Genomic DNA, 13,346 nt, shown 5'->3' with positions numbered 1-13,346 from the left:
GAATGATTATTCTCTTCTTGCACTTTCACAGAACTTCATACATAAATGTAGCATGGCCCTAGTCACAGCTGAGGGTGCTATGCCATGGACTAGAGGAAATTCTTAAAGGATTAACCTATTTTTCATTTTCTCCCTATATCTCCCAGAGTAACTGACATATGGTAGACATTAGTAAGAGTTTACAAAATTAATGCAGTTTACTGAAATATCTGTACCATTCCTGAACATCTTAGGATTTCAGAAGCTGTATATTCCATATTTGGGTATGATGCTCCAACCCATATACCAAGTAATTTTAAGTGGGCTCAGAACATGACCAGATTCTATGGTGGGTCCAGCCTCTAACTCAGACCCATAACCAACACATCTAAATGTAATTAAAGTTTTGTGGTAAATAAGGAGGCTGTTTGGAACATGAAAGTCCCAGTAAGAGAATCACAGCATAGTCCCACAGGTTTTGAAGAAAAGTTGTGCCTCCCTGAGCTGATAATTACTCAATTTGAAAAGCCCCTGGCATGCCTTGAGGACTTGATAGGGCCTGAACACTTGACTGGTGTTGGATTCCCAGGAAGACAACTTTGAGATGGAGATTGGTACACGGGAGGCATAGTGGGGACTTGGAAGCAACAACTTTAAGAGAGTGAGAGAGACAGGGTTGGGGCAGAAGGGGAAGCTGAACTAGACATAGTTGCAAGAGAGGGCTCAGCTCCTCACACAGTGAGCTCTAGATGACTAATGGGATTTCTACCTCCTTTTAAGGTTAAGGTGTGAAAATAAGAATCACAATAGTTTATATTTATTAAGAATGTAATAAGAGGGGCCTCCCCGGTGGCGCAGCGGTTGAGCGCTGGGTTGCGAAGCTGCCCGCAGCCTCTGCAGCGCTGGTTCGATCCCCAGCTGCTCCCCAGCCACCAGAGGAGGGTCCCACATGGCACTCAGACCTCTCCTGCCGCCTGCTGCTCCCCTCAGCAGTGTACTTTGGTCCTGTCTGCTCTGCTCCCCGCTCTGGCTCTGGTGACTTCTCTCACCCCCCTCCCGTGCTTCTGACTGTACCCAGTGCTTGTATAAATAAATAGATAAATCTTTAAAAAAAAAAAAAAAGAAGAATGTAATAAGATCCAGGTCCTGTCCTAGAGACTTCCTTATGCAATAACTCATTTACTCCTCCAATAACCCTTAAAGGGAAGTCCTTCACTATCCCCATTTTACAGAGGTGTACAACTGGCCTGAGGCCACAATCAATAACCTGAACACAGGTCTATGGTGACACCAAATTCATGCTCATCATATTCATTCATCATCACAATGCATGTTATACAAACACCCAGAGAGTATTTTGAAAAAACACATAGAAAATTTCCCATGACATAATACAAAGCTTTTAAAGGTAAGCTAAAAAGTTCCTTATATAGGATCCCAAGAGTTTATTTTTTTAATCTAACATGTATCTATCGCATCATGATACTAGGTGTATCAAAGCAAGCTATTTATAGGTCACAGAATTACAGGTCATTTTTAATTTCTTCCATAGGCACCTATGTACTTTTCTGATATTTTTCTCACTAGGAAAAGGATATAGATGATTATGTATCAGTCAGTATTAGGTGTGACAGTTCCAAGACTTCACCAAAGACCCAGACTCATGCTGTCTTGTGTCTCCATCAGCTTAGATATGCCACCTTCCAGTTCTCCTACCAGTCAGCAGGAAAGAGGAAAGGAAAGAGGTCTAAACCCTTCCTTTGAAAGGAGACATCCTGGAAATTCCATTCACTTCTATTTCCATAGCATTGACCAGAAGTTAGTCACAGGGCCACCCCACGCCACAAGGGGGCAGTAAATGTAGCCATGCCAGGGTGGGTGTTGTTATTAAAGAATGGGTATGCAGGCAATTGGCATTCTCTTCCACAGACCATTAAAATCAGTATAAAATAAAAATAAACTCACTCTGGTTGCTCAGTTCTACATAGTACCTAACAAACTGGGTTCCACTTATATCCAAACAAAGATGTTTGACTTATTGGCCATTACAGAGGGAGGAATAGATGGGGGGTGGAGGGGGAAGGGGGGGTCAGGGACAGGGGAAGTTTTTTAAAATAAACTTTAAATTCTGGAATAATTTTAGGCTTGCAAAAAAGTTTCAAGTATAGTACAGAGAGCTCCTTGTTTACCCAGTTTTAGTTTCCCCAAATATTATCTTCTTGAATTACCATGGTGTACTTGTCAAAACTAAAGAGCCACCACTGGGACAGAACCATTAACTAAACTCAAGATTTTATCAGATTTCACCAGTTTTGCCATAAATACCCCTTTTCTGCTCCAAAATTCAACCCAGGATCCCACATGACATTTAGTCATCATATCTCCTTAGTCTCCTTGGTCTGTGAGTCTCTCAGACTTTTCTTGTTTTATTTTTTAATGATCTTGACCGTTTTGCAAAACAAAGCTATTTGTAGAATGTCCCTCAATTTGGGTTTGTCATACGTTTCCTCATGGCTAGACTGGGATTATGGGTAGGGGAAAATAGCACGGAGGTGAAATCCCTTTCTTATCATATCCAATCAGGGTGACCTGTTAGATACATGTCCTCATCAATGATGTTTTAACCTTGACCACTTGATTAAGGTGTTGTTTGTGAGGCTTCTACATTGTAAAGTCATTTTGTTCCTTCCTGCACATTTTGAATCACTAAATCCAGGCTCTACTTGCATTAGAAGGTAGGTGCATCTACATAAATTATTTGGGATGCTTCTACAATGAAGTGCTGTCTCATCTCAGTAGGGAAGTAAAGTTTTCTTTTTTTAAGAAAACTGGGTTACAGGCCAGCGGTGTGGGGTGGTGAGAGGATTCACCAGAGTCAGAGTGGGGAACAGAACAGGCAGATGGACTGAAATACACTGCTGAAGGGAGCAACCAGCAAGTCAGGAGAGGTCTGCTGCGCCATGTGGGCCAGCTCCCTGATCAGGGATCAAACTCATACTGCAGTGGCTGTGGATAGTTTCATAGGATTGTGTCTTAACCCCTTGTGCCACCAGAGAGGCCCAGAAGTAAAGGTTTAAGGCTCAAAAGGCCCTGCTTTTGTATCAAGAGAATGGAAATGATGAGGATATCTTACTGGCATTGTGGTCAATGCTGGGGCTGTTATGGTATACACCTGGTTTCAAAGAACATAAGATCTTGTCAGAGATGAAAACAAATGTTAATAAAGAATCATGATCTAGGGGCCTCCCTGATGGCGCAAGGGGTTAAGTCTCAGCACTATGAAGCTATAAGTAGCTATGGCAGCACAAGTTTGATCCCCCACCAGGGAGGTGACCCATATACAGCGCAGCAGACCTCTCCTGTCTTGCCTGCTGCTCCTCCTAACAGAGTATTTCAGTAGATCTGCCTATTCTGCTCCTCACTCTGTCTCTGGTGAATCCTCTCATGCCCACACCCCTGGCCTATACCCCAGTTCTTATATGCATAAATAAAAAAATCTTTTTAAAAAATGGAGTCATACTATGTCTCTTGTTATAACTCTCCTTTAAAAATATGTTATTACTGGGTCTCCCCGGTGGCACAGGAGTTGAGCACTGGGTTGTGAAGCTGCCTCTGCAGCGCTGGTTCGATCCCTGGCCACCCGGTGAGGGTCCCACATGGCACATGAGACCTCTCATGCCACCCGCTGCTCCCCTCAGCAGTGTACTTCACCTGTCTGCCTGTTCTGCTCTCCGCTCTGGCTCTGGTGAGTCCTCTCACCCTCCTGTGCTTCTGACTGTACCCAGTGCTTGTATAAATAAATAAATCTTTAAAAAAAGAAAGAAAGAAAAAAAAGAATAAAGGTAAAAAGGTTTAAATATACCCTAGCCACCCGCCCATAGGGCGTCTTTTGCTCCTCCTTGGCATCGCTGCCTTGGAGCCTTTGCTGTTGTTCTTTTTCCTCTAAATTAACTTCTTCTTTGTTCTCTAAGTAAAGATTTGGTTCTTTCCACTTATTTATCTGAGGGTTTGTCTATGAATTCCCTTTTGTGGGCTTCGGCTTCTGGCTTTGTGGGACAAGACCCTGTGGCGGTTCAAGGGTTAGGGGGTGAAAAGCGGCAGCAGCTGTAATCACAATAACCAATAAATGCCCACTTAGAACACTGGCTTAAAATTAATTGTTCAATTTGTTGAAGTTACAAATACAAAACTGTGGTTTCTTATGATATTAATCATTCTCTTATTTTCCTCATAAATTTAGAAAATTGTAATAACCATTTATGAGGAGTTGGGATTAATTTTGGTCCCATTTATGAATTTAATTGAATGTTTTAATTATTTCAAATTGAGGTTTGAAATTTAATATAGTCAACTTCATTTTTAAGTATTTCAATATCTGATTTACAGAAACATTTACAAAGTAATACTTGTGAACTCAATAAATTAAATATGAATATTATAAGTTTTACGTGCTTTTAGTTGTTCCCATACTGTTTATACAATAAAAGTGAGACTCAAACATTTAATCATAAGTTTAAACCAACTGTTAAATGACACATTATAAGTTAGAATCTCAAACCTAGCATGTTAAATTCTGTGAAACATTACAAGCATCTAGAACACCAGACAGAAACAAATTCATTAGCACATAAATATTAACACAGCTTGTTTGATTTAATTCTTCATTTTTATACTTAATTCTAAACATCCTTGAATCAAAAGTATGCATCTCCCCTTCCAGTTCTTGTAATAGAGGAGGATGATAAATTCTGGATAAAATATAAAAAACAACTGTGTGAAGGCACTGGAGAACAGTGTAAAGCAGGGAGCAATAGTAAGGATATTTTCCTCAAAGAAGGGAAGTTCCGTGGGTGAGGCCCACATTTAATCAACTTTTGCCTTGAGGGTACTTTCTAGTTCCCTGCAGTACCTGGGGAAAGGAGAGCTCAAACAGAAAGTACAAGTTTTGCTAGGCTAATGAGACATAAGTCAGAGTTTGGGAAATGACCTGGCAGGACTGGAAATTAAGGGGGGACAACAGCAGGAAAGAGAAATCCACAAAAGAAGGAGATCCAAAAATTTTATACCCACTTCCCTCTAGTCCTTGCCTGAGTCCCAAATTGTAAGACTTCAAAGAAATCAGCAAAAGACTTCAAGGAATTCATAGACATAACTTCAAGTTTTGTATTTGTAACTTCAACAAATGAGATGATATTTTAGCAGCTGCTTGTAAGTCCAACCAATTGAATCCAGGGCATGAAACATACTACAGGACAACTGCCCTAGTCACTTTAAAAAAACACATTAAAATGTCCAATGTAATGGGTATGAGTAAAAATGCCCAATATCACTAATCATCAGGGAAATGAAAATCAGAACTATAATGTGATGTCACACCACACCTACTAGAATGGCTGCTATTAAAAAACAAACACACACTAAAAATCAGAAGACAAAGTATTGGTGATGGTGTGGAGAAGCTGCACCATTGTACATTGTTTGTAGGAATGTAAAATGATGTAGCAAATATGGAAAACAGTATGGAAGGTCCTCAAAAAACTAAAAATAGAGCTACCATATAATTCAGCAATCCTCCTCTGATTATTTATCCAAAATAATTGAACTCAGTATCTCAAAGAAATATGTATACTCCCATGTTCACTGCAGCATTGTTCACTGTAGTCAATGTGTGGAAATAGCCTAAATGTCCATCAATGAATGAATGGATCAAGAAAATGTGTCAAATGCATATGGTGGAATACTATTCAGCCTTAAAAAAGAAGGAAATCCTGCACGTGTGACAATCTGTATGAATCTTAAGAACATTAAGCTAAGTGAAATAAACCAGTCACAGAAGAATACAGCATGATTCCACTTATACATGGTGTCTAAAATTGTCAGACTTACAGAAGCAGAAAGTACAATGGTGGTTGCCAGTACTATGAAGAGGGGGAAAGGAAGAATATATTCAAAGAATGTAAAGTGCCAATTATGCAAGATGAGTAAGTTTTATAGATCTACTATGTAAAATCATGCCCATAGTTAACAATACTGTATTGTTAAGAAGGCAAATCTCATGTTAAATGCTCTTATCACAATTAAAAAAAATCATCAACATCTACAACAAAACAAAGAAAGGCGTTTGTACCAAGAAGCATGGGCTTTTAGAAATAAATAAATCTAGTACTCTAAAGAGAAACTGTAGATAAGTTAAGTGGAATTCTAAAGTATTTTCAAGTAACCTGTAGGAAGATAGGTATAGTGAAAAAGAGAAACAAGAAACAGAAAGAACAAACATAAATAAGCCATGGAACAGTCTTGAGCCCTCACATACAGATGATTTCATTAAATGTAAATGACCTAAATATATATTAACCAAATACATTAATCAAAAAATATATTAAGCAAAAAAAATTTCAGAAAGGATTTTAAAGATACACAATCCAACTATATGCTGTTTATAAGGAACTTCTTTCTTGCGTATCAATTGAAAGAAAGCAAGAATGGCAATACTAATATCAGAAAGTATAGCTTTCAGGGCCTCCCTAGTGGCGCAGGGGTTAAGATGCAACCTATGAAGCTATCCGTAGCCACTGCAGCATGAGTTCAATCCCCAGCCAGGAAGCTACCCATATGGAGCAGAAGACCTCTCCTGATTCGCCTGCTGCTCCCCTCAGCTGTGTATTTCAGTCAATCTGCCTGTTCTGTTCCCCACTCTGTCACTGATGTATCCTCTCACCACCACCACCACCCCCATCTCTGGCTTATAAACCAGTTCTTGTATGCATAAATAAATAAACCTTTTTTAAAAAAAAGAAAGTATAGATTTCAGAGCAAAAAATTTTAGCAGGGAAATTTCAGTAGGGAAATGATTACAAAATGATCTATCCATGAAAAAGACATAGAACTTCTAAATGTTAATACGCCAAACAATGAAGTTCCATAATAGACATAGCAAAAACTGAGCTAAAGGAGAAAGAGACAAGTCTACAATTGCAGTTGAATAGTTAACATCCCTCTCTTAACAATTGGTAGAGCTGCTAGGCAGAAAATCAACATGAATATGGAAGAATAGAATCTAATTGACATTTATGCAACATTCCATCCCACAACTGCAGGATACACTTTTTTTTTAACAAACCCATAGAATAATCACCAAGATAGACATAAAATAAACCAGCATTTTATTTTTTTTTTTTAAGATTTATTTATTTACTTATACAAGCACTGGGTACAGTCAGAAGCACGGGAGGGTGAGAGAATTCACCAGAGCCAGAGCGGGGAACAGAGCAAGCAGACAGACAAAGTACACTGCTGAGGGGAGCAGCGGGTGGCAGGAGAGGTCTGCACGCCATGTGGGACCCTCTCCGGGTGGCCGGGGATGGAACTGGCGCTGCAGAGGCTGCGGGCAGCTACGCAGCCCAGCGCTAAACCGCTGCGCCACCAGGGGAGGCCCTAAACCAGCATTTTTTTTTTTCACGAATTGAAATCATAAAGTGAGCTCTCTAACCATAATGGAATCAAACTACAAGTCAAAAACAGAAAGATAAAAGAAAACTTTCTGAACAGTGGGAAATTTAACATACTTTAAAATAATCTCTAGGCCAAAGAGAAAGTCTCAAGGGAATTTTTAAAAAATGCACTGGTCTGAATGAAAATGAAAATAAAGCTTGTTAAAATTTGTGAGATACAGGGCCTCTCTGGTGGCGCAAGGAGTTAAGTCTTGGCACTATGAAGCTGGTATGGCGCAGTCAACCTCTCCTGTCTGCCAGTTGCTCCCCTCAGCAGTGTATTTCATTCAATCCACCTGTTCTCTCCCCACTCTGTCTCTGGTGAGTCTTCTCAATCTCCCCCACCTCCCACACCTCTGGCCTACACTCAGCTGTTGTATGCATAAATAAATAAATCTTTAAAAAAGGAAAAAAATTGTGAGATACAACTAAGTGCTGAGAGGCAAGTTTATAGCATTAACAGCTTATAGTAGAAAAAAGAAATGGCCTCCAATCAATAATATAAGTTCTCACTTTAAGAAACTAGGGGGGAAAAAAACAAGAAATAAATCCAAGGAAAGAAAAAGGAAAGAGATAAAGGTAAGAACAGAAAAACAATAGAGAAAATCAGTGAAACAAAAGCTGGTTCTTTTAAAAGATTAATCAACTGACAAACATCTAGCAGACTGACAAATCAAAAATTGAGAGAAAGTACAAATTACTAATAACAGGGTATCACTATAGACCTTTTAGATATTAAAAGAACAATAAGGGTATATTGTGAACATGAATACATTTGACTACTCTGCATGCATAAATTTGATAATTTAGATGAAATGGACCAATTCATTAAAAAGGGCCATTACCAAAATTCATCCAATATGAAATAAGTAACTTAAATAGGCCTATAACTATTAAAAAATTGAATTCATATTTTTTGGAAATCTGACAAATAAATCTCTAGGCACGGATAGTTCCAGTGCATGATTCTACCAAATGTTTAAAAGAATTAACACCAATCCCACATAATCTCTTCCAGAAAATAGAAAAGGAAAAAAATACTTCCCAATTTATTTTTATGAGGTCAGAATTACTTGGATGCCAAAACCAGACAAAGAAAGTACAAAAAAATAGAGAGATCAATATTCTCCATGAGTATAAAAGTGAAAACCCTCTACAAAATATTAGAAAGTGAAATTCATCGATATATAGAAAGAAAATAAATACCACAATAGAGAAGGTTTTGTTTCAGAGAAGCAAATCTTGTTTAAGATCCAAAAAACAATCATTGTTATCCCCTATATTATGATAATAAAGCATCATATGATCTTATCAATCAGTCAGAAAAAAGCATTTGACAATATTCAACACCTGTTCATGATTAAAAATAAATAAAACTCTTTCCAAGCTAATAAAAGAGGGGAACTTTCTCTATTTAAAAAGAGCATCTACATTAAAAAAAAAATCCTACAAGTAACATCACATTTAATGGTGAAAGACGAAATGTTTTTTCCTTACTACCAGGATCAACAAGAATGTTCATTTTTCACTACTCATTCAATGGAATGAATGAAATCCCAGCCAGAGCAGTTAGTGAAGAAAATGAAATAAAATGCATACAAATTAGAAAGGAGAAATAAAATTGTCTTATAACCAGATCAGATGATCGTTTGTGTGAAAAATTTGTAGGGGTCTACAAAAAACAGAACAAGCTCCCCATACCACAGAACTTACAAGTTGTTTTATGCATTGATTTTGTATCCTGAACCTTTGCTGATACTACATGCAATTTTTTTTAAGTCAAAAAGGAGTAAATTTACAGCGAAACAGCCTAAGATACAATACCTCAGTAAGAGTTCAGGATACAAAATCAACACAAAAGTGGACCATATTTCACAAGACGGAGAATGGTGGTGGACATCAGGGGCCCAATGTGGACAGAAGGAGGCAAAAGCAGGTAGCCGACAGGGTTAGTTAAAGAAATGAAATTCACACCAGGTAGGGAAAGGGATGGGATTTAAACTAGCCAAACAGGGGGAAGGGAAAATATCTTAGCAGACAAAAGTGACGTGACAGAAAGGGCAGAATCAGGGCTGAGCCTGGGTTGCCAAGGGAGGGCAGAGGTCATTCAAGGTGGAAAGTCATGGTCAGGCCAGCTAACAGAGATCTTCCATGCAGAGTGACTGGGCACTTCGAGGTGTACCTGCAGGGCTGTACCTACAGGACATTTTATGCCTCAAAGACGTGGAAAAAGAGGACAGTTTGGTGTTTGTGGGGAAGGGCTCAGGCAACTTCAGAAGGTAAGAAAACTATCAGCCTGGGCACCAGTGCAAAAGAACTCAGGTACAGGTCTGGGCAGTAGAAATTTACAAGAGAAAAGGCTAAAGCTAGTTTCAAGGGATAATTGGCAGCACTTGGTGTCCCTTGCATTAGGACACTCATAGCAAACTGCTAACACAGAATTTAATGATTTTGAATTGCGTATGTATAAAATGGAGGCTATTCTCCTCCCCCCAACTATTAGCTTCATTCATTTATCCCAACTTCAAGGTTAGTCACTTCATAGGTCAACAGAATTTTTCAGCTTATATTTCTCCCCTGCAAAAAAGAATTCCAGTGCAAAAGCAAATCAAAATTATGTATTAAGAAAATTCACTTTTGAAAATTTTGTATTTGATACTGCTCCTCTGTAACATTTGAAACCAATTCCATTTAGATTCAGTATTTATAGTCTACACCTGTGCTGTCCAGTTGTTGAGTATGTGAAGTATGGTCAGTTCAAGTTGAAATGTGCTTAAAGTATGAATTATATATTGGATTTCAATGACTAAGTAAAATAAATGGTTATAAAATATCTCTCATAATTTTATATTCATTGCTTATTGAAGTGATAATGTTTTGAATACACTAGGTTAAAGTATATTAATAAAATTAATTTTGCTGTTTCTTTTTACTCTGCTAACATGGCTATTAGAAAATATAAAATTACATATCGATTCACACTTGTGGCTCACATTATGTTTCTACTGGACCACGCTATTTTTAAAGCTGCATTTGGGCCTCCCTGGTAGCACAAGGGGTTAAGTCTCAGCACTATCAAGCTATCTTCAGCCACTGAAGCACAAGTTCTATTCTCTGCCAGGGCCAGGGAGGTGACCCACATGGCGCAGCAGACCTCTTCTGCCTCCCCGCTGCTCCCCTCAGCAGTGTATTTCTGTAGATTCTCCTGTTCTGCTCCCCACTCTGTCTCTGGTGAATCATCTCACCCCCCCATACCTCTGGCCTATACCCCAGTTCTTGGATGCATAAATAAAAATAAATCTTTAAAAGAAAAAATAAAGCTTCATTTGGTGTAGAAATAGTGCATCATGGAGGGGCCCATACTACAGTAAATGACATTAACAGGTAAAGAGGTTAGACATGCCTGATGGAAAAATTGTCCCATATATTTCTATTTTCTTCCAGGCTGATTGGTGTGATTTACTGATAAATCATAGGCATATCTTGAAGCACATGTTATAGTATCTGCTCTTAAGGACAATCATTTATATGATTATGACTTCTTTTCCCGTAGGGGAGAGAATACAAAAGAGATTTGTGATAAAACTGTCCATTCATTAAAAAGTTTTAACAATAAATAATTTAGATTACTGACACATGACAAATAATCTGCCTGCCTCAATTTAGCTTCAATTTTAAAACATGTAAGCCCAGCCAGGAGTAGGTCCTTACTAAACAGGTGCTTTGTTCCCTTGTTTAATTAGGCCTCCAAGTGTCTTTCAATCTACAGTACTTCCCTTGCTACTGCTTCTTTTCTTGTGGCACTGATTTTTTTGAAGATTCCAGGTCAATTGCCTTGTAGAATATCCAATATGTTGTCCTTTAAATTGACCACTATCCTCTGAATTCTGGAAAATGGAGATCAAGGCTAGCAAATCTTGATTACGTTCGGGCTACACACTTGAGTAAAGTTACTTAATAATTGATGTTGTATACTTAATATCATACCATATTAAGATCTCAGATCAAGTTTTTTTTTAACGATTTATTTATTTATTCATACAAGAACTGGGGTACAGGCCAGAGGTGTGGGGGGGGAGTGAGAGGATTCACCAGAGACAGAGTGGGGAACAGAACAGACAGATAGACTGAAATACATTGCTGAAGGGATCAGTGGGCGAGTCAGGAGAGGTCTGCTGCGCCATGTGGGTATCTCCCTGACCAGGGATCGAACTCGTGCTGCAGTGGCTGCAGATAACTTCACAGGTTGTGTCTTAACTCCTTGCACCACCAGGGAACCCCAGATCAAGTTTATCTGTACTTCATGATGTTGAATTTGATCACTTGGTTAAAGTGATGATTGCCAGATTTCTCAATTACAAAGGCATGTTTCCATTTGCAATAAATAAGTAATCTGGAGGGTGATACCATGTGAATATTTGTTTACCCAATAATTGTTATCTTAATAGCTATAACCATTAAGTAATTGGTAATAGATATCACCATTACCTACCTGACTCAATTATTTTATTAGGAGTTACAAAATGGTAATTTTTGAATTCTATAATTCCTTTTGCATCTATTACCTAGCAGTCTTCTATAAAGAATCACTCTTCTTTTTCTCTCCTTTTTATTACTATGAATTCATGGATTATTACTTATGCAGTATGTTACAAGCAATTACAGACATTATTCATTTTGATGCTCAAATTGTCCCAAATTTTTCCAGTGTCCTTCAGACAGGTCCCATCATTCTTCAAGCATTTTATTGCTTTCTGGAAAAATGAAATATTTCAGACTCACCTTGTACTTTCTTTGCCTCAAATGGGGCCCCTTTTAGTGAAGAACGGTCCATTTAGATGCCAAAATATGGAGAATAGGTGTGTTCCATGCTACTAGAGTCTCTTAATAAATACTTTGTAAATTGAGATACAATTCACAGAGCAGAAAATGTACCCCTTAAAAGTAAGCAATTCAAAATGCAATCAAAGCTACCGTGAGTGCTTTTTGACAGCACATGTACTAAAAGTGGAGCAGTACAAAGAAAATTAGTATGGTCCCCACACAGGGATGACACACAAATTCACAAAGAGTTAAAAAAAAATGCACACAAAAAGCACAACAAAAAAACCCCATGAGATACCACTTGACCCCATTAAATGACATTCATAAACATTTGTTTTTAAACAAAAATAAAGAGAGTAGAGGTGAAATTGTGGAGAACTGGAACCCTTTGGATTACGGTGGGAATGAAATATGATGCAGGCACCATGGAAGACAGTATAGCGGTTACTCAAAAAATTAAAAATAGAACTTCTATATGATCCAATAATTCCACTCCTTGGTATACACCCAAAAATATGGCAAGCAGTGTCTTGAAAAGATATTTAAATGCCTAAGATCAAAGCAGCAGTATTCACAATAGCTAAAAGATGGAAGAAACCTAAGTGTTTATCAACAGATGGATGGATAAACAAAATGCGGTATGTATGTGCAATGAAATATTATCTTGCTCTAAAAACACAGGACAATCTGATGAATGCTCCAGCAAGGATGAAACTGAAAGCCATTATCCTAAGTATGTGAAATAAGTGAGTCACAAAACAATAAATACAGTGTGAGTTCACGCTATGAGGTATCTAGAGTTGTCAAATTCACAGACACAGAAAGTAAAATGGTGGTTGCCAGGGGAGATGGGGAATACGGGCTGGAGCGTACTATTCAGTGGATATGGAGCATCAGCTTTGCAAAATGAAAACAGTTTTGGAGATGGATGGTGTTGACGGTAGCATAACAATGTAAATGTACTTACTGTCACTGAATCATACACTTGAAAATCATTAAAACGATAACTTTCATATTATGTATATTTAACTACAATTTTTAAAAAGTGTACAA

The 13,346-nt window shown here is 38.1% G+C and overlaps 1 non-coding gene across 1 annotated transcript; it reads left to right on the top strand.

The window, feature by feature from the left end:
- The first annotated feature begins 12,448 nt into the window (after positions 1 to 12,448).
- On the top strand, positions 12,449 to 12,553 carry LOC119239598 (U6 spliceosomal RNA). The gene has a single exon (XR_005123881.1). It is a non-coding gene; the product is annotated as a U6 spliceosomal RNA (small nuclear RNA).
- The last annotated feature ends 793 nt before the right edge of the window (positions 12,554 to 13,346 follow it).

The sequence above is a fragment of the Talpa occidentalis genome, unplaced genomic scaffold (assembly GCF_014898055.3).
Source record: "Talpa occidentalis isolate TD23 unplaced genomic scaffold, MPIMG_talOcc4v2.1 talOcc4.11, whole genome shotgun sequence".
NCBI classification, from domain to species: Eukaryota; Metazoa; Chordata; class Mammalia; order Eulipotyphla; family Talpidae; genus Talpa; species Talpa occidentalis.
The sequence above is the reverse complement of the archived record's forward strand: the minus strand, read 5'-3'. Positions and strand labels throughout refer to the sequence as shown.